Source organism: Schistocerca gregaria, chromosome 2, assembly GCF_023897955.1.
Source record: "Schistocerca gregaria isolate iqSchGreg1 chromosome 2, iqSchGreg1.2, whole genome shotgun sequence".
NCBI classification, from domain to species: Eukaryota; Metazoa; Arthropoda; class Insecta; order Orthoptera; family Acrididae; genus Schistocerca; species Schistocerca gregaria.
The window spans coordinates 575,700,090-575,722,932 of NC_064921.1; the positions used below are offsets into that span (position 1 = coordinate 575,700,090).

The 22,843-nt window shown below is 41.5% G+C and overlaps 1 protein-coding gene across 1 annotated transcript in view; it reads left to right on the forward strand.

Moving 5' to 3' along the window:
* Nucleotides 1–368: 368 nt before the first annotated feature.
* The window catches only part of LOC126336238 (neuropeptide CCHamide-1 receptor-like), a 521,028-nt gene continuing 498,553 nt past the window's right edge, over nt 369–22,843 (forward strand). The window contains exon 1 of the mRNA XM_049999728.1: nt 369–424. The gene's annotated coding sequence lies outside the window, so the exon portion shown is untranslated. The remainder of the gene's footprint in view (nt 425–22,843) is intronic.

Here is a 22,843-nt window from a genome sequence, read left to right on the forward strand (position 1 = left end):
CATGGCTAGGTTTTCTATATTATATTATCCATATTCCTCAGTTTCAGTAATTGCATAAGGGTGTCGCAAAAAATTTCGGAACTTTTAATTTGCTTGCCCTGTGTAAGATCCCAGTAAGAGTCCACAGAATTTAACTACAGCACTAAACGACGGCCTAAGAGCACGCAAATCCGATGTAAGTGACCAGGTGGGGTTCCCTGCGGTAACATTCGCTATCGGGAGACGGCGATGATGAGATCGCACGACATAGTGTAGGAGGACACGCCTCAGTCGGACAGAGTCGGTGTCGCTCGGTGTGGGGCAGCGGCGGCGACGGCGGCAGCGACGCCTGCGGGGGCGGGCCGTGGCGGCGCTGGGCGCCGACCGCCAGTGTGGCGTCGGACGTGGCCGTGGGCGCCACGCGGAGCGGACCTCCTGCCGGCCGGTGAGTAGACGCCGAGGCGAGCCGAAGCGCCCACCGGCGAGCGCACAGTAGACGCTGCTGCGTGGCGGGCAGCCGAATCGCAGGGGCCGCTGCTCTCGATGCACTGTCTACAATAACTGTGGACTGTCACAAATCTTGGCGCCTATTTGTTTTCTTCCTTTTTAGATTTTTATTACTTTTTGTGAATACAAACAATACCAATGCAATTCTCAAGTCGAGTTTCTAGTGTCGTAGTCGTTTAGAAATTTCATGTAATTAACTGTTATACATATTTTTAAATTAAAAATGCAGAGTCGGCACTAATATACTGCCGAATGTAAGTGCTATTGTTAGTTAAAATTTTGATTTACGTGGATAAAAGGTTACCTTTTTAGAATCTGATTTGTGTTGCAGTGAGTGACTATTCCTAGTTACAAATTTTATGTTATGTTGTGTGTAACACAAGTATAGAGGGAAGAGTTCTAATCTACAAGAAATAACTTCTTATTCAACATTTATAATAGGTTAACCAAAGCCCTAGTAGTTACGTAGTTATCCCCTGCAGTAAACAATTACGATGGTAATGTCCATTATTGCTTTGCTAGAATTCTACCCTTTTTTCCGTAGGAAGACACAACATGAGTCGTACTACAATGGAAGGATTCTGTCAGCACATTACAGTAAGGCAATGTATCTCTCTTTATTTAATTGGCTGTTTGGAAGTACCGTATAATATTCCACTAATTTTACTGCAGTGGTGACGGTGGTCCTTGGATACACGAATTTCACCTTATACTTTTAGCAAATTCACTATTTAATAATTTTGGTTGAACTATTAGTAAAGCGAATTAGAAATAAGTTATAGTGCTCACGCAATCGAAAATTTAATAATACCTGAAACGCACATACTTTCTCTATAAGCTGTATGAAGGAAGGGTACAATTCAAACTGAATAGCTTAAATGCATATATTTAACACGTGCATTATTTATTTTAAGTATTGTCTTAAGGACACAGTAAATAATTTTGGAAATTATTTAGGTGTTCTTTGATAGAGTAATGGTAGTATTTGATGAACTACAGTGAAAGCCATTAGACAGCAACCGTATTTCATTCACTTTTCTCCATTTTCTCACTCTTTGAAACACTATCAGTGATCATGCAATTAACAAGTCGGTAATAGACAACATTTTGCTGATGCTATTATGAACTCAATAATTTTAAAATTTTCTTCGCAATAGTCCGTACTACGCACTGTTACAACCTCGATTATTTACCTCTACAACAGTTCTTTCGAAAAATCTGACTACCGTATATCAATTAAACAGTACACTTGTTTGGAATCCCAGTGTGATGTATTAATAGTAAGATATTTTATAGGCATCATCACGCAGGACGTACATGTAAGTAAATGTGATTAATTAGTTGCAGTATCAACGAAAAGTATCAGCAATAAATCACAGTGGAACATACATTTTCTTTCCGTAGTGCTCAGGTTAGTCCAAATGGATCGTGCGTTCTGTGAAAAAACGACTTGTGACTAATTCTTGCCTTCAGCGGTCGTTGTTGCTCTTTTATTTTGATTATAATTGGACTGAAATTTGCCGCCATCTGTAACTTTCTAGAAAACTAAGAGTGTTCTCCATTTGAAGAATCATGTCCCTCATTCACAGACCACTGTCTTTTGATGGACGTCTACTGCCTGCTGACGGAGTACAACGCTAACCGTGAACCAGGCGGATAATGCTATCCAAGCGACTCGCTCTAAATCACGTAGACACTCTTTAAATTAAATAATTAAGGCCAGAATTTAATAGTTGACTGCTGGGGCATTACGCCTTCGTCATCCGTAAGACAGATATTGCATTTGGTGCGTTTAGAAAATTACATTTATGCACTACAGAAATTTCTATAAGAAACAACAGAATATATAAGATGTTCTTTCTGTCATCTTAGAACAATTATTCAAATGGTTCATGATACGTAACTCGGAAATACAGATGGCTAATTTACACACTCAAGTTAACCTCAGAACTGACCGAACGCCATGTGGAAGAGCAGCTTTCCCTGTTGCGAATTCAAATGAGAGCCGTTGTCATTTATAACTGCACATAATATGGAGCTTTAAGAAGATGATACCATATTACGAGTATTTATTATGCACACATGTTGCGGGGCTCTGTTAATTAATAAATCCAAAATTATTTGAACTTTGAATATATTTCCCATCAGCAAACGACACATAATATTTCATTCTAGTGACATTGTCACTTACAGTGGTAGCATTACATAATTCCTCTATTTATCTCCTAAAAAATAGAATTTAGTGCATAGAACATGTGATTTATCACGTTATTAACGTCACTAACTATTAAGCGAGGACTGATATAGTAAAAATGAAGAGGACTCAAATTTTTGATAAAACTTGTGTATTAACATGTCTGTGGAAAACTGTTCTCTTGTAACTATTAGATACTTTATTGCGCTGCATTTTCATTGCGTGGGCTCTTTACTAGCGAAATATTCGCTCAATGAAAGTTCAGAGTAGGTAATTTTTTAAGTACTGCATATGATCTGCTTATAAACGTTTTCGCGTCATTTTACTTAAAAATTGTTGCAGTTACAAATTAAAGTCCTTGCATACTAATCAGCACTTCCGACGAGCTAGTTTGCATCTTCCTTTTTTATCAATAATGAAATGAATAACTCTGCAAAGACACATTACGCAGAGTTGGTGCTTCGTCACACGTTCTGATTCCGTGTCAGCGCTGAGGAACCTATTACAGAGGAAGAGAATGCCGTCTCTCTCTCTCATTTACCACTTCAGCGAAAACGGTTGACCGAGAAGTCAGCTGTATATTATTTTCGAATATACAGACACATAAAGGGCATAAAATTACTTTCCTGTAACAGATTTTCAGTTGCTAAGCCATTCTTTCTACATAACAGCTGCTCGTCTAGAAAACAGAAACGCACAATTTTTCAACGTGAAAAAACTAAAACCAATTACGAACTTCTGTTTGAAATGGTCTTTAGCAACAGAAGTGTGTGGGTAATTTACCTGTATGAATTCAAAATCTAATACATCATTCTCATTCTATTAGCAGTACAGCAGTGTGTAGTCAATGAATTTTCCACTGAAACTACAAAGTTATAGGCGACAATTTATCGTCTCCATCGAATGGGAAACGTCGGGCGTCCATCCTTCAAACAAAACGTCCTGTCACTCGGTAACAAATAAGATGTTCCCCCAAAAACTTCTCTTTTAAATACGATAGCACACCGCATATTTCAAATTCTCTCCATAAGGTATTTTCTGATAATTAGTTCATTACTACAGGTTTCCACTCAAAATGAAATCGGGTTGACGCTTCATGTTCGAGGAAGAGTGATAAATAAGACTGAATGTGAAATCAATGCATCTCTCTTAGTGTTCGAACGGCAAAAAGCATCCATAGAGCAACATGTTTTGCTACAGAGTCACAAAATACTGGAGAGTGATGTGTTGCTCATAAGTGCGATTTTTGGGTCACGTCGTACGACATAAGCTGGTCAGCCTTAAAAACCATTCAGAGTTTAGAAGGAAGAGTATAAAAAATTTCGAGTATTTCACTGTATTTAAGGCAGGTGAAGTATTCCAGAATCCAAGCTGAGAGCACATTTTAGCTCCGGGTTAGATTTGCTTATGCTACGTTTACTGAGATGACTTAGCACTATGGATTCAGCTTGGTCTCCTGTTATGCCGTCTTCTAGTTAAGCCCTCTTCTCAATTGGTTTGGCAAAATATTTCCACTACAAATATTAATAAATGTTGTTTCCATGTCATCTGAAAAACCATTACGGTCATAAATTATCTGCAGCCAGTATGTGTATTAGGAACACAGATACTTAATATATCAGCGTTATTATTTTCTTTCTTCTTCATTTCTAAATAATCTATATTCTTTTATATGAAAGATTTCATGATTTATGTCTATCAGTTAATGAAAATACAATAGTCAAGATCGGACGGTAATGGAAGGAGTATGTGGCCTAAATTTCTTCACTGGATAGTCTCCCATTCCCTTTAATTGCTTGGAAAATCCAAGGATAACATAGTCGCATCACCTTTTGCGGAAAAAACAATTCCACTCGAAACTAAAAAGTGTTTACCTTGTTAAATATTTTCAGTACACATTTCTCCGTTAAGCTTTTCACCACCTTGTTCAGGTACCGTCAATCCTACGAAGCAGCGACCAAGAAGATGCATAGACTAGCCAGTTGTTTGGTCATCTCACCCCAATTATCCCGTAGTTGATTCAGTTCACTACGTCAATAAACTGCGTTATTGAATTCTATTCCCTCAGGGCAGTTTGGCAGGCAAGGCAGTTTGAGCTGTTCCTCTTCACTATAACATCACTGATCACAAATATTGTGATTAAACTGACGTAATGGCTTTATCAAAGTCATATACGTCATAAGAGGCTGCGCAGTAGATGGACATATTGTATGACAAGCAATAACTGATAATCAAACACTACATTATCCCTCTCATTTCCCCTAATAACTCTAATCGTGGTTCCCAATCGTTCTATCCTTCAAACTGTGGTAACCTTATTATAATACCGCACTTGTGGAGGACGTCCTATGTAAAGTGGAATCTGAAATTTGGTGTAATTTGGACTATCGCTTAAACTACTGTCGGAATTCTCGTTAAGTAAATCAAGGACATTGAAAACGAACCGAAGACAGATTTACAAATCTTTGGAATTTTTATGTGATGCTTACTCACGGAGAAATGAGGCAAGTAAAGAAATGAGACAAGTCACTTTGTAGGTGAGATCGTTTTTGTAATTTTCACCATTTATATCTTTAGACTGTCATCTTTCTTATTCTTGCTGAGTTTAGTCACACCAGGTGCTACACTACTCACTTACAAAGATCGGAACGTTTTCTTTGAAAGTTCTGTAACCATAGCGATAATTACAACCGAATCTCAAGCTAAGGTGACCCGAAATGGAGAAAAGAAATTCTGTTGGTTGTTCGAATGCAAAAAGCAACAAATCATAATTTGGTCTCTCGTGGAATGAAGATCAGTTTGTAAAACTAAGCAGATAGAGTCGAGAGCAACACACTGAGATGTACACACAGAAGCGATCAATATTCAGTAGCTTCATTTCCAAAGCGACACAAGGCACTTGCCAACACATTGTAAGCTTGTTGCCAGCATTTATCTCACAATATCTTTTTCCAGTCCCAGAGATTGAAATTGTTAGTTTTCACTATTTAAAAATGTAGGCTGTCATCGAATTGCTGAGTTTATACAGATCACATGCCTCACTGCTCCCCTTTAGCACGAGAGAATGTAGAGCTGTAGAGTTCGCTTGTTTGAATCTCTCATAACTTTCCCTCTCATCTTTATACCTGCTGTTACAAGTGCCATTACAGGTGTACCTGCTACTACAACAATAACAACAACACTATGACGTATACGAGTAGGCCCTGTTACTACCAGCTCCAACAAGGATTTTCTACTGCAACTAAATTTATATTACAAGTACTTGCTACCTATTCTAATGCTTCAGCTACGACTACTTATAATAATGTTAGGGCCCTTGACCCTCGGAATACACCGTACAGTCCTGTGTAATTCGTCCTGGTAACAGTCTGAAATGAATGCACAAACTTTATTAAAACTTCAATGCAATTACTTTGTCCTCATCCGATCGTCCGTGCTGTAGGACCCGGCAATATCGCATTGCTTCTAGCTAATAATGGTGACTGTTCCATCGGAGCAAGTTATCGTTGAGCTACCGGACATAGTTCTCGTACTCTAGACTCGTCAATTGGCTCTGATTGTCTTTGCTAAATATAGTTGCGTCTTGCTTTTTCTGGCGCAACATCAGCCTGTGAAAGTCTTCTTTTGCTCTAAATTATGTTGTAAACAGATTTACCTCTTAAAGCCTGCATAGCAGTCCATGAAATATCTTGCACTAGCAACCATTCGTATAGGACGTAATGTGGTGTGTCCTTATTTCGCAACAGTCATAGCTGGTCGCTGCCTTCTTACATGTTATGTTCAGATATATCACCTGTACATTCTACAGACGAAAGAAAGAAAGAATATTTAATATTGTACTTGAAAAGTAAATACCTTATTGCATAATATCGTAAACGTAATTATTATAAATTCTTTCTCTAGGCAATTGTTTTGAGTGGACAATTTTATATTTGCGATTCACTTGGAGATTATAGTAAATCTTCTGATGTAAGTTCCGAAGAAAAGGAACTCAACGGAGACTGATGACAGTTTTTGGTATCGAACAAACAAAAATAAACGCTTTCACTTTGAAAAGCAGTAGATGAATGCTTATAAGAGAAGTTGCTTTCGTTTCCTAAAGTAACTGACGAGTCCGTAAACGTTGTTTTTGGCTCGCACGGGGCGAAAGCCTAGAAGACGTGGTGCGTTTCTGTGCATAACGAAGTTTGTTATTAAAGGAAAGAGAAATATCTGTTGCACCAGTGTGTGAATCGTGAGCTGTAAATCTGTGTGCCTCCCGCGGCACGAACGAAATTAACCTCTCTCTGATTGTTCGGAATTAGTTCCTCTGAGTCAATGGGGTAGGCACATATAGTCTCAAATTTACGCTTGTCAGTACAGTTTCATGATAAGATGAAAAGCAGTTTTCGCGTAGCTTAATAAACTGATGTACGAGAAGTCTGTTAACTGTCTGTGTGGACCAAACTTCTTGCTACCGTCTGTCGAGGCGACAGCAATACAGTACAATGATCCGCAGTCATGTAGCACCGCAACAAATCTTTCTTTACAATTTGGAAGTATGTAACGGAGAGTGCTTTCAAGAGTAGCGTTCTACCAGTTGAGGTAGCTGGAGCGCTCCTCAAAGATCGATTCAAAGCTCCAATTGACGAGTCCATTTTTGCTAATTGAGAACGGTAAAGATCTCTTGAGGACAGATTCCTTTCATTAACATACATTAGTTATTCTCGTTTTTCTCACAGCGTTTGCTGTTTCAGTACTTCGATTCAGTGTTATTCGCCATTGGCGAACAACGTCAGTAGTGGTACGTTGCAAGCTGCAATAAATTCCTACGTATTTCAACAAAAACGTACAGTGTTTCCTAAAATATGTTCGACGGTCATGATTATTACGAAATTGAAGCTAATCATGTATTTAACAACTGCGTGCTGTATAATAACGATTTGACATTAAATATGCTAGCTAGTCCGATAAGTCATCGTCTTTGCACATATGTACTTCAAGCACTTTGGTAACTCTGACACAGCACCTTTCTGGTGTCACGAGGATATTGCATTCGATTCCTTGAAATAATTTTCTTATTTTACGATAGCCATTACCACTCAAATTAAATCACTATCAGGTCGGGAAAAACATGAGTAATGCTAACTGGTGAGCTATATGACCATGTGCAGTGAGGAGAGTATCCAATACTATTCCCTCCGGTCAATTCGGCATGTAACGTAAATGCAGTTGTTATTGTTAGCTACAATAACTCTTTTCACAAACATTGTGACAAGCCCTTTCCTCAGGATAAGACACGCCTGTACAGATTGAAGATCGCACATGTGTAAAACAGAAGTTAACTGGTCCGATTCGTTTTCTAAACGATTACAGTTATTTGTTATACATTCTTGTAGAAAGAATTCGACAACTTTAGTGCAGTTGTCGGCAGGAGTCGGAAATTTCCACCAATTAAGGAAGATTTACAGTGTGTGTTGCTTGTTATTGTCTTGTGTGTTTTAGCTTACGGCCGAACTTTCAATTAAACGAGTACAAAAGCAAGTTTAAAAAAGTTTGAGAACTTTGAAACTAACGCTGGTTGCCATTTATTGCAAAAATCTTTGATTTTTTATTCAAGAGGCCTCAAACATTAGCTGCTTTTTTGCATCAGCTAATTTACTACTTACACACGGTAAGTTCTTATGTTCCATCCTGTAGTCTATTCTTTAATATCAATATGCAAACATTCTTTTATTAACCACTTGCGTATACCGGTGCAACTCCTGTTAAAATGTTATTGAAGTGTTACGCGCATGAACAAGTTATTTGTGTGTGATCAATACTAAAGACGATGCATCACAAAACATGATGGCAGAAAATAACTAACAGTTTGCAACAAAATGTCTTAAGATTTCTGCCGGACAAGATCGCAGTGTGAACACGGTGTTTCCGGAAGGCTACTCGCTCTTTCCACCTTCATCACAAACTGAGCTTTATAACAAGTGGACTCATATACTGTACTGTTGTGTCTGAAGATTTTCGTTGTGCGTCATTTTTCTAAATACGCTATATGAATACACTTGGTACATAATTCAGTGGTTGGGACAGTGAATATTTGCATGGAGCGGGCTTTAAATTCCCGATACGACATTTAGACAGTCTGTGGTTTCCCTACCGACCCACTACCATGAACGCAATAACATCAACAGCTAAGGGCGCTCAATTGTAGCATTCTTTCATCTTCATTCCTGGAGTAACGTGGAGTACATCATCTTGCGGTTGAATTCTCTCCGTCGAGTCGGTTTTGATACATCATTTTCCCGGAAGACTGTTATATTGCTTGGGCGATGACTGGTGCTTGGAAATTATAGAACCTGCCTTGACAACGCGATGTTTCTGAGCAGCAGCTGAGCAGTTTTATTCGTTGTATGGCTCGGTCTGCGAAAGTAGACGTATGCAAAGTCGTGCGTGTCGGACTGAATCAGTAGGCAGTAGGACGTATTAATATTCATTACCATATTAAGATGACAATCTGGAGCTGAGCGCTGTATGAATATAATTTTGAGTAACGTGGGAGTAATTAAAGTGAAGGTACTAAATAATAATGGGGGAATTTTACTTGTATTTTACATGAATTAATTGTTGTAAATGGCGACTGTGTCATCGATTCATTGAGATGCTATTACATATTTAGTTCCTGACTGGCGTATTACCAGAAAAGAAGTATGGCTCAAAATGGAGTTCAGAAAACTACCTGACGAACTGATATGGCATAAGTTACTGTGTCTGGGCTAAATGTGTATAACACAATTGGCTTAGAAGGCCTCCGGTTTATTTCCAAGAAAGGCGCAAAGCTTAGGAAAAGGAGCGGTTTGGGAATGGAGGAAGGCGTAGGAGAGAGGGCAGGGCAGGGTAATGTAAAGGAAGAGTGGAAGGGGAAATAAAGAGCATGTGAGGAAGGTGACGGGAGAGAGAAGTTGAGAGTACAGTCTAGAATTTTATCGAAAGTCCTCATTGCATTATAAAACTGACAGTAAAGTTCAGTGTTCTTAAGCATCTCATGGTTTTAAGGCACGTGGTTTGTAACATCAAACCAGTCATAACCAATGAAAATCGCTGCAACGGTCCAGTAGTTGTATACATTAAATAATTTAGATGAAATATTTTTACATCGTACACGTAAAACTGTGTAATAAACGAATTAAATAACACCAGTCCTGCGTAAGTGCTCCGATAGTCTTGCAACGGCAGACTTTCAAAGAAGAAGCATATACTAAATAGGGTCCGTAACAATGAAGATTGTTTTTGTCTACTCAGAGCATATTTTGTAAGGGGCATAAAACACATTAATAGAGTTCTCACACTTACTATTAGAGTGGATAATTAACGCCAAAGCATAATACAGCCGTTGCCACACACATTTTAATACGGTGCACTGTATTCACAAACTCGCGTCCAATGTTCTATCAGTGGCTTTTAAAACTACATTTTGGTGTTATAACCTTAAAATTTAATGGTTTCTCTGCAACAGTAAGGTACTTCTGAGAAGGCCCACATAGAAAAACCTGCTCATATTAGTGCCAAAGATATAAATACTGAGTATCCTAGAAAAGGATCACATTATTTTCTTATGTTACTGTCTGGCAGAGCAATCAGGTTTGAAGCTCCCTTATCGCCTACTAAGGTGTGAGATTAGAGATTTGTTTTCCCCGATCCTACAACAGTAAACAGACCTTCGCAGATGAACGATGAGCTACACCTCGAGCACGGCGCATTACAAATAAAGTGCATTAGCCTAAGGAGCTTTTAGAAGGCAAGAACGCCACTCTAACACAATTCGCTAAAGTCACTCACAGTTGTTTTCCAGTACAGCTTCTAACAACCCTACCACAACGAAAGTCAAAAACTAATTACGATTGTAGTGTTGCTCACGCTGCTAAATATTGCATTTTCGGGCAACAAAAAAGTTATAGTATGTGGCAGGTGTCGTAAGAGCACAATAATAAAGTGATAAACTTTATCAAAGTGGATAAACTAGGCACTCATCTTTTCGTGTTTCCCACGCTGGTCTCGTTGTGAACTCATGGCTCAATGGTCGAAAATCTAGGTAGTGATGATTCCAAGCTCGGATGCAAAAAGGCCTAGGAGTTATTCTGCGATATTCAAAAGTTTTATAGGTGTGTTTCATAAACCGGTCTTGAAGATTAAACTTTTGCAAGTTAGGATAATGGTGATGTAAAAAAGTAATCAGCACTCCGAATTTAACTTACACTTCTTTTTTATTACTTTTGTTGCAATATCACGTAACTTGTCCCAAAACATCACAATATAAAACATACCTGAAAATATTTTCCTCACCGTTTAAGTTCATATTTCATAAACTGACTACAATTTGCGTCTTTTTAACATGACGACTAAAGTTCGACTCTCTAATAACCGAGCCCAAAAATCATAGTGACAAAAGAAAGAATACACATAAGAATAATATCATTGCAATATATACATATTGACGTATCCAAGTACCTCTACATTAATGATATCAAATCTGAATGTTGTCACAGAAATATGTTAACTGTTTTACAGAAAAACAGTAGAATATTGCTGGTATTGAGAGGTTGAGGTGAGGTGCCGTAATGGTTACGTAATTCAAGTACCATTACAAGCTCCTGCAGTTTCACTACACTGTACAGAGGGAAGGTGTAAAGTTCCGCAAATTACGAACACAGCTGCATACCTCCGAAAGTGCTTCATCCAAAACACTCAGTTACACTTGAAGCAAACGTATAAACGTTTGTTTACCAATGACCATGGCAGGAAATCAAATTATTTATACTTTTTACCCCTTTATCTATAATTTAAACATAGGTTGTGTTCGTTCTCACACAAATTATTGCTATCAATAGTATTTTTTGCTATAACTCGGCAAATAATTGTACAATATATATTACTGCATCCCACAAAATATTACTTTCCATTACCACAATTGTTTCTACTCTTAATAAAAACTACATCTTTACCAAATCAAACTACGTCTACACTACTCTAGTATCCTTAGTTCTTGTCTGCCAGATTCTACAACACACTCCAACGTTACCCGTCTGTAGCCACAGCTGCTAGTATTGTGGGCGCTGAGAAGAGAGTTGTGTTCGCAGCTGTCTCTTCCAGATGTCTGACGGCTTCATGGTTGCAGGGGACGACTGCTCTACTCCGGGGTAGCAGCGTTGCTGCTGGTGAATAACGTACCAAAATTCCGGCCCACGTCTACATCTACATCTACACTCCACACGCGGACCGTACTTTATGTACCAGTATCGCTTCCCCCTCTTCTGTTACACTCGCATATGGTTTGCGGGACGCCGGTTCTTGACCTTTCGTTAGCGAGACAATGGCCACGATTGAATGTCCACTCCGGTATTGTCAGTACGATGACCTTGCATGAGACGTTGGCTGTTCGTTTTCCTGCAGCTGTTCACCTCAGCTCTCTTCGCTGTTTTGCTTCTCGACCTTCTCTCGGAACCACACCTAGTGCAGAGCACGGGAGTTAATTCAAAATGCTAACGTGTTACCCAAGGATTTTTTTGAAATAGCGTCCCAACTATTGTCCATGATTTGCCATTTAGTCCAGCGACTCATTCTCTCCTTTACATCGAGTCTTCGAAACTTTTCAGTTGCAACAGATTAGTAGCAGAAACATCGTATACAGTGGACATTCGCAGATAATATGTTCTGGCGTGCCTTCTTCACCACTGGCACTTTTGGAGATTTTACTTCGACCAATTCAGTGCCCGTAGGTAGCTGTAAGTCCCGTGACCCGTCAAGAAGTGCGTCTCTGCTTTTCAGGGTTTCAGGTGCCTCATTCCAAGGCTCTGTTTTATATTTGGTAGAAATCAATAGGTGCTCCACGCTGTTAGGACATTAGTCCATGATTTGTAGCACAGGTAGAGGATCTGAATGTGAATTTGCTGCTTGGTTGTCGTCCATATTGCTATTAATTTCAGCATCTGCATCTCATGAGGCCTGGTGATCGAGTGGACATATTCCTAGAATTGTCTGTAACGACTCAATAGACACAATACTAAAAGCTTCCGTCAAACGAAGAAGCATATCGCGTTGCACCCTACTAAACTAACCGTGCTGCCTATTGGCTGCCCATTATTGTAGTTAGAAGTTCCGTTGGTTTCTCAATAAGTACTTGACGTTTTGTTTCTTATTATCAAATTCGAGCCCGACGCCGTTAGATGCATAATTTTTGCTTCTCTGCTCGTACTACGAAAATATTTCAGAGTTATTGTTGACCTGGCCATATCCCATGAGTGCATGGATATTGTTGCCATAGTCAGTCATTTACTGTTCATTAGACACTGCTGGAGTGACCGTATCTAAAATACATCGCAAGCTTTTACATTTTTATATCCACATATAAATCATAATAGTAAAACAACGGAGCTAGTATCCTGCGGCTGTTCTTCGACAGGCCGAATATGTAATCGGTATGAAAAGAAAAAGAACAACGCGGTCCGGTCGGAACTGGTCAGGTGCTCACAAAAGGTACGGCTACGTCGGTACGATAGTGCACATACAACCTGAGAAATAGTCAATTTTTCTTTTTATTGATATCCTGCCTCTGTCTCCCGACCCATGACGTGGTATTATACGTAAGCTCTAGAAACATTGTTTTTCATCGTTTCCCAGCTTATATTAGTTACTGAATTTTTCATGGAGGTAATTTGAATCCGTTTATAGCAGTTTTAACATTTTTCATTATTTCGTTAACTGTTTCGGAGTTTCTCTGGTACCTCGATACTGCAAATAATTAGCTGAAATGACTCGGCTCAAGCTACCTGCAAGTGCACGCTATTTGCTATGAGATCACCGGTGTCACCTCACAACAGTTCTCGTCGGACCTCTTCGCTTGTCTTGAAATATGCTTCCTCAGCCCTCAGCAGCTGTTCAGCTGGATAATACTGCCACCGTTGCTGTTCGTCCGTACATGTGGTATAAATGGCTTAGTAACGAGGTTTCTGAACCGACAGTTTCTTAATTTCCTTTTTCGTAAGGGTGCCTCAAAGATAATACAGCCATCTCTTAAGGTACACTGTATCTCAATAGACGAGAGAGAAACACAACATATTAATTTCGTCAGCACTCTGATGATTTATTTAGCGTATACTAATTACACAGATTTTATGAACATGTCATTTTTCAACGTAGTTGCTTTCCTTTCTTTGGTTCAAGCAACAAAATATATGTTCCGGTAAACACACATTCGTATTGTGAGCCGTGTGACTGCTACGGTCGCAGGTTCGAATGCTGCCTCGGGTATGGATGTGTGTGATGTCCTTAGTTTAGTTAGGTTCAAGTAGTTCTACGTTCTAGGGGACTAATGACCACAGCAGTTGAGTCCCATAGTGCTCAGAGCCATCGTATTGTGAGTACACAACGTAGGAAGAAGAACGGAAAGAAGATTGGTCTTTAACGTCCCGTCGACCTTGAGGTCGTTTGAGACAGAGCATAAGCTCTCATTGTGTCAAGGATGCTGAAGGAAATTGGTCCTGCCATTTGCAAGAAATCATCTAGTTATTTGGCTGGAGCTATTTAGGAAAAGCACGCAAAGCCCAAATCTGGATGGCCAAATGTGGATTAGAACCGTCGTCCACCTGAAAGCTAATCCCGTGTCATAACCACGCGCCAGGTTTGAGTAGTAGTAAGCGCTCTGATGACGTAAGATGGTAATAACCGTCTGTGACAGTAAATATTTATCATCAAGATAACTGCTATTTTGCTAAAAAAAAGGGACAGAATAGTCTTTGCAGATACAAAGCAAACAATTGTTATTTATTCCCTGTTTTAACGACTTATTCATTTGAAAATTCATATAGAAGCGGCACTGTTATAGGAAAGTAGAACGCTGTCAGACTATGTTACAACCAGCGTTTCCTGCGGTAACACTCGTATGTTCAACAGCCAAGTGCGAAATATTTGTTAACAAGAAACAATGCTTCCATTTAAAACTAAAAGTATCTCGTATTATTTTCCGGGATAGTATTTGTGAAGCACTGATTATCAATCTCATTTGTTCAGCAGCCGTACAAGTGGAAAAGGTAAGCACCACAGTTCATTCTTTCGAGAATACTGTCAAAGTATTACAGCTCAGCGAGTTGGCGCTTGTTTGACAAACGTAATGAGATCGGCCAGACATAATTTGGGCAGAGATCAGTAGCATTCGATTCGAGGGCTGGAGTAGTATTTTGTTAGAAACTCCTATTCTCATGGAATGCGGAGAAAATGGCTCGCTAAAAGTTCAAAAATGGTTCAAATGGTTCTGAGCACTATGGGGCTTAACTGCTGGGGTTATGAGTCCTCTAGAACATAGAACTACTTAAACCTAACTAACCTAAGGACGTCACACACATCCATGCCCGAGACAGGATTCGAACCTGCGGCCGTAGCGGTCGCGCGGTTCTAGACTGTAGTGCGTAGAACCTCTCGGCAACCTCGACCTGATCTCGCTAAAAGACTTAAATGCAAGTGGCAGATGCTGAAGTAGACGGAGGATATCGACCTTTCCATTCAGATAACTTTAATCCGGTTTCCAGAAGCAAAGAGCAATAGATTTTTAACGTTACTGATATTCAATTCAATACTTCTTACCAAAAAATTCAGTCTTTGGTCTCTTACACAACGACCTACAAGGGAGAAATAGATTCAGCACATAGTGTGAAAGCAAGAACGTGAAGTTGTTTTCGAGTACCTCGCCCGTGTGTCAATTCACCAGCCGTTACATGTCCTCAGTTTACATGGCATCCAATCCCAGTTGCGAATATGGACAACCATCAACTGTGTAATGGAATGACCACCAGGAAAGTTTCTGCATTACCTGGATCCGAACCCGGGTTTTCTGTTTATGGTGAGCGATCACCTTATAATTTTTTTCGTTAACCCCCTTTTTTTTAGCGGGAAACTGCTCTGTCGTATTTTTCTGTTTTGTATTTATTTATTTTTTTCCTTTTTTTACTGAAAACGGCAGGAAGAAACAACGCAAAGAAACATTCCTAGAGCTCCCCACACGCGGTGGTCGTTACTGCACGAGCGCCGCAGCCTGCCTGGGTTTCCTTTTTTCTTTTCTTTTATATTGACGAGTACAGTCAGCGGCAGGCTGGAGGAGACAAGCCGGGCAAGCCGTATACATGCCTGTCGCAAGGAGCATTGCATTGTGCCCCTGAACAACACAGGCACTCAAATACCACATTTATGTGCCGGCACCGGCTAAGCGACTTTCCATTACATTATCTCCCCTGTGCGGGAATATAAAGTACTGGTGCAAGTCGCAGACACACGACTCAAGACATGTGGAAGTTTTGGTGCGGTCATGAGTCGTGATCGGATAGCCGACTGCTCGCGACACAAAGCCAATCCTGGTCCAAGTGCCAGTCCGGCACAGCACACCTTTACACTGCCGTCCTTCTGTGGTACAAGTGATGGTTGTCCACGGCCGCAACTGCGAACTCATTTCACGCGTTTCATAATGGCCGTAGCCGCCGCAGTGCCCGTTACTTTGCGTCGTACTTCGCAGCCACACAGGTGGTGCAACATTGAATCGTACTAAGTTTTGCTGTACATAACTCGTCCAAAATAATTTCAAGCTGTTTTTTGAAAGCATTAATGCAGTACTGTGACATTTTGAATTCCTTATATTTGTACTGTTTTGCATTATACACTCCTGGAAATGGAAAAAAGAACACATTGACACCGGTGTGTCAGACCCATCATACTTGCTCCGGACACTGCGAGAGGGCTGTACAAGCAATGATCACACGCACGGCACAGCGGACACACCAGGAACCGCGGTGTTGGCCGTCGAATGGCGCTAGCTGCGCAGCGTTTGTGCACCGCCGCCGTCAGTGTCAGCATACGGAGCTCCATCGCAGTCTTTAACACTGGTAGCATGCCGCGACAGCGTGCACGTGAACCGTATGTGTAGTTGACGGACTTTGAGCGAGGGCGTATAGTGGGCAAGCGGGAGGCCGGGTGGACGTACCGCCGAATTGCTCAACACGTGGGGCGTGAGGTCTCGACAGTACATCGATGTTGTCGCCAGTGGTCGGCGGAAGGTGCAAGTGCCCGTCGACCTGGGACCGGACCGCAGCGACGCACGGATGCACGCCAAGACCGTAGGATCCTACGCAGTGCCGTAGGGGAGCGCACCGCCACTTCCCAGCAAATTAGGGACACTGTTGCTCCTGGGGTATCGGCGAGGACCATTCGCAACCGTCTCCATGAAGCTGGGCTACGGTCCCGCACACCGTTAGGCCGTCTTCTGCCTACGCCCCAACATCGTGCAGCCCGCCTCCAGTGGTGTCGCGACAGGCGTGAATGGAGGGACGAATGGAGACGTTTCGTCTTCAGCGATGAGAGTAGCTTCTGCCTTGGTGCCAATGATGGTCGTATGCGTGTTTGGCGCCGTGCAGGTGAGCGCCACAATCAGGACTGCATACGACCGAGGCACACAGGGCCAACACCCGGCATCATGCTGTGGGGAGCGATCTCCTACACTGGCCGTACACCTCTGGTGATCGTCGAGGGGACACTGATTAGTGCACGGTACATCCAAACCGTCATCGAACCCATCGTTCTACGATTCCTAGACCGGCAAGGGAACTTGCTGTTCCAACAGGACAATGCATGTCCGCATGTATCCCCTGCCACCCAACGTTCTCTAGAAGGTGTAAGTCAACTACCCTGGCCAGCAAGATCTCCGGATCTGTCCCCCATTGAGCATGTTTGGGACTGGATGAAGCGTCGTCTCACGCGGTCTGCACGTCCAGCACGAACGCTGGTCCAACTGAGGTGCCAGGTGGAAATGGCATGGCAAGCCGTTCCACAGGACTACATCCAGCATCTCTACTATCGTCTCCATGGGAGAATAGCAGCCTGCATTGCTGCGAAAGGTGCATATACACTGTACTAGTGCCGACATTGTGCATGCTCTGTTGCCTGTGTCTACGTGCCTGTGGTTCTGTCAGTGTGATCATGTGATGTATCTGACCCCAGGAATGTGTCAATAAAGTTTCCCCTTCCTGGGACAATGAATTCACGGTGTTCTTATTTCAATTTCCAGGAGTGTATTTCATACTGAACAGCAGCCGGATAATATTTAAAAAACCAAATAAGAGCAATATATATATATGTAGATGGACCCCAGTTTTACATGTTTAATCCGTCACAATGTAAGGTTTCTACAAATACGATAAAGACTCGTACGTTAATTTTGATTATTGCTGTAGAGGGCGTCCAACTCTTTAAGAAAGCGATGCCAGTTTTCGACTCATTGCCTGAACTGCTATTGTGTCTGTTTGTGGTGATACGGACCCCTTTTGAACATGAAACATTGATGAGCAACGAAAGGAAAGTTCTTTTCTAAGATCACTTTAAAAACTGTCGTGAAATTCATTCTCCATTATTCAGACAACCAGCCATGTTGTTCCAACGGACGCTCTACAAAATTAGTGAATATTTTTGTGCTCTAGCAATTAAATCTGAGATAAGTAGTTTTCAACGTTACCATAGGAATGTTTCTCAGGCTGTTGGACTGTGTATTTTTTTCAGTTTTTCCCTCTTTCGTATCTTTCAAAAACCAAAATATTCATTTGTAAATGTACTTGGTGCAAGTATTATAAAAGGAAAGATATTGTTCTGACTTTTAGCATTTGCCAAGGGCGCCTCACACGAGTGATGGATCGCAGGTATCCGTGGCGTGCGATGTTGCCGCGGTCAGTCACTCGTCTCAACCCACCCTTGCCACGCAACTTCAACAAATAGTACGAACACCACCTCCGTGTCGAGATGTTCGCTATGGAGAATGTAGTGCTCTGTTTAGCGGCAGCTGTAGCAGTTGGTCTTTGTATTCCCAAGAACACTTGCAAATCATAAATAAAAAAACGGATATAGCAATTTTTATACAGTTCTGGTTGCCTCTCAAAGAAAAAAAAAGCTTTTTTTATGTACAGCAGAAGGCAGTGTCGAAGAATATGTGATTTACACTTCTGTTAATGCACCATTTTGGCTGCAAGGTTTGACCATTTGCGACCTTGTGCAAGTTGCCGCGGCAATGTCCGTGAATAACACAGTTAGCTGTTAGTCATCGTCTTGATAAGAAACAGCTGTAAACCTACGTAGCTCTTCACTCTTGACTTATGAGCGTCATTTCATTCGCTCTACCGCGAAACATTTAATAACGTTTGTTGAGAAGAAGTGATCTTCTTGTGTCTATGGCGCTGTCAATTCATGGAAAAACTTGGCTCTTTTTTCCTCAATGATTAGTACCGACAATTCTTTGCAGAACACAGAGAGCACCTCAAATTTACATTGCGGTTTTGTTGTGGCATTGATGATGTTTCCAAAAGAAGGGCGTTTGTGGAGAAGAAAGCATAGTTCCAACGTGTATTTAAAGGAAGTTATGTACACAGAACGAGTTATTGTGGGGAAAGACATTACTGTTGCCTATTTTAAAGCATCTGTGAATTTGACATTTGAAGGGTATACAAAATTACTGTGCATTCCTGAAGTGTCATTAATTCTTCATATATTCTCATCGCAAATTTAGGAAACTACCGTTTGTTTAATTAATAACAGATTACGTTTTCCAGTTGCACGAGTTTCACAACCCAACTATGCTCATTATACCTTTAATCACTCTATTAGTATTCAGTCGTTTCCTGACTGGTTGGAGTTGTACATTTATTATCTTTCTTTCTTAATGGGTTAGAGTCACAGAACTGTAATACATGGTCGTAAAAAACGTTACATAGCCTTGATTTTCCTTGTCGTCTACACCGACATATGCGATAGACTGTGAAGCCAGGTTTCTTGTACATTGTGTGTACATTTGTATCATGATATGTGAGACTGGCAAAGACAAGAGTCTTAGAGACAGGGGATAGGACAGTGAATACATTTCGAAGCTGCCAAGCATTTAGTTGGGTAAATAGAGGACTGTCACAATTACAATCATATAGGCCAGAAGAAAAACAAATGTTGGTTGCATTCTTTCCCAACCTTGGAGAGATTCCAACAAAGATTTGGCGGCAGTATGGGTCACGCTAACCACGTACTAAAACCCACCGCCTGGATCGCTACCAAGCCCAAGTGCTCTAAGGCAGACAACCAGAGTAGCACTTGTGTTTGGTAGATAGAACCCACAGGCAGTCGATAGGCCCTAAATCTCCGTCAGACTTCACATTGTTTCGTGTACTCGGCGACCCAAGAGATGTACTTCCTTCATGCACTCAGCTAAATGTGTTTTCAATGGGTAATGTGAAGACTGTGGCCCACAGTAAACGTACGTCTTCTCTGCGGTGAATACGGACCTCGTTCCCAACTGCAGGACGTTAACGCTCCAACATTTGTGGCTGACTTGGGGTGACGAGTATTTTTTAAATTAGGACATCAATCACTCTTCTTGAGTGGGCCGTTTGCAAACTGGGTTGCTGTTACACCGTAAGTGTTCATTAGAGACAAGGTTATCGTCAGGAGTGCCCCAGGGAAGTGTGATAGGCCCACTTCACTCGCGGACAGGATGAGCAGCAATCTGCGGTTGCTTGCTGATGGTGTTACGATGTAAGGGAAGGGGTTCAAATGTGTGTGAATTCCTAAGAGATCAAACTGCTGAGGTCATCGGTCCAAAGATTTACACACAACTTAAACTAACTTATGCTAAGAACAACACACTCACCAATGCCCGAAGGAGGATTCGAACCTCCGGCGCGAGGGGCTGCGCAATCCGAGACACAGGCCCTCAAACCACGCGGCCACTTCGCGCGGTGAAGTTGTCGAAATTCAGTGATTGTAGGAGGATACAAGATAGACAAAATTTGTGGTTGATGTAATGAATGGCAGCTAGCTCTAAATATAGAACAATTTAAGTTAAAGGCGATCTTCAGTGAAAACAAACTCATAATGTTCGGGTACAGCATTTGTAGGGTCCAAAAAAACACAACATTAGTAGTGTCCTGCTTGACGGAATCATATGGTTTAAATATCTGGGTACTACGCTGCAAAGCACTATGAAATTGAACGAGCATGTGATACTTGTAGTAGCGAAGACGAATGGTTGACTTCGATGCGTGATACGCGTGTAAGACACTAGTGCGACCTATTCTTGAATACTGAACGAGTGTTTGGGATCCGTACCAAGTCGGATTAAAGGAAGACACCGAAGCAATTCAGAGGTGGGCTGCTAGATCTGTTAACGGGAGGTTCGAACAACATGTAAGTGATACTGAAATTTTTCGAGAACTCAAATGGGAACTCCTAAGAGGAAGGCGACGTTCTTCTCGAGGATCACTATTGAGGAAGTTTAGAGAAACGTCATCTGAAGCTGACTGCCGACCGATTCTGCTGCCGTCAACATACAAGGACCACGAAGATAAGGTACGAGATATCACGGCTCAATCGGAGGCTTATAGATAGTCGATTTTTCCTCGCTTTGTGAGTGAAACAGGAAAGGAAATGTGCAGTTATTGCACGGGGTACCCTCCACCACGCATTGAACTGGAAGGCGGGTGTTTATAAAATTTCCTTCTGCATAACATGAACGGTCTAGGAATGCTGTGTAGAACACGAAGACACACCCGTCTGCGGCAACCTTTAAAATCAACAGTTGCAGAACATTGCATTTCTATAGGACATTGAATGGAATACAATAATATCAAAATTTTAGCATCGGTTTCCAGCTTCTGGGAGTCTGTAATTAAAGAACCCGTGGAAATACGTCTTGCTGATAATTTAATGAATCTTGATAAAGGCTTTCACCTGGTTAAATATTGCAATCCAATTATTAAAATTATGCGGTCACAAGAGAATCGACATTCTCAGTCGATACCCAGCGATTACATTGCTCTTACTTCACCACTGAAGGCTTCGCTGCCTCGCTCATGTCACCTCCTAACGCATGCGCTGTAAACCGCCAATAAGATTCGCATGCGCGAATTTGCTATAAATACCATGACTGCATCATGTCTCTTGAATCGTCCCCCTCAAGACGACCATATGCAACAACGCGAGGCGGCTCTATGAGAAAGTGGAGGCCCTGCGGGACACTGTCCATGGGTTACGCCATGTTCTGACCACACTTCCACGACCATGACATCGACATCCGGTTCCTCTAACCATCCTACAGCAATCGAATTGCAACCATGGCTAACGACAGGCCTGGCACGCCAACCACGGATGCATCCTTTGGAGGGACTAGCCCCCATTCTTCGTGCACTACTTTCACACCCTACCTGCCCATGCCGGAATACGTTTTTCTGTCTGACTGATGTAGTACTTCACCGCTGGAGGGTGGTATGGGACTCCAAGTCCACCGTCACACCTCCAAAGTGTATTACAATGACGCAGCATCACTGCCCTGCGGATAAATTTACTGCCTCACCAACACAGATAGACCGAAAAAGACCGGTGATGCTGTGCTCTAACATATCACATTTGTAAAAAAATGTGTCTTCAGTACTTCGTCTAATCACCTGAGGATGGCCGGACGTCTGTGGGCCGAAATGTCGTGGCAGAAAGATAATGGGATCAGGCTGCAAACCCGAAAAATACTGGAAGAAGATGAGCCGGAAAATTTTCAGAAGATGTAGAAATTCTATCCAAGTCAGCCTGTGTCCTCCTACAGTCTCTCAATGACAACAGTTTCTTGCACGTTATAGCGTCATCAGCGAACATTCGCTGTACAACAAAGGACATGGAAGTGCGCTGTACACTGGAATGCTCTAGAACGAGGGATTGCTGCCACCACAGACCACTACTGACGTGCACTTGTTCTGCAATGGGAGGCGCCACTGCAGGCCACAATTGACGATCTTATGTATATAGTTTTCAGCGTACGCTCTCTGGGCGATACACGAAAAATATTGATTGATCTGCCTTCCATATTTCAAACAGTCAGTTACCGATTAACAGATTATTTTTTCATTATTTATTAATCATTACCGTTAAATCCTCTTCACAATGTATTGAAATTCCTCAGTTACGCAAGTTTATGATATTCTCAACTTATTCAGTATCACATACTTCAGTTTCATTTTGAAATGAATTTTATTACATTGTCCCTGCAAGTAGAATAAACGCGTTTATATCAATGTGTTTGTGGTCCAGGTGAGAAGATTGTTAGATGTTTTCGACAGAAATGGGTTGCGAATC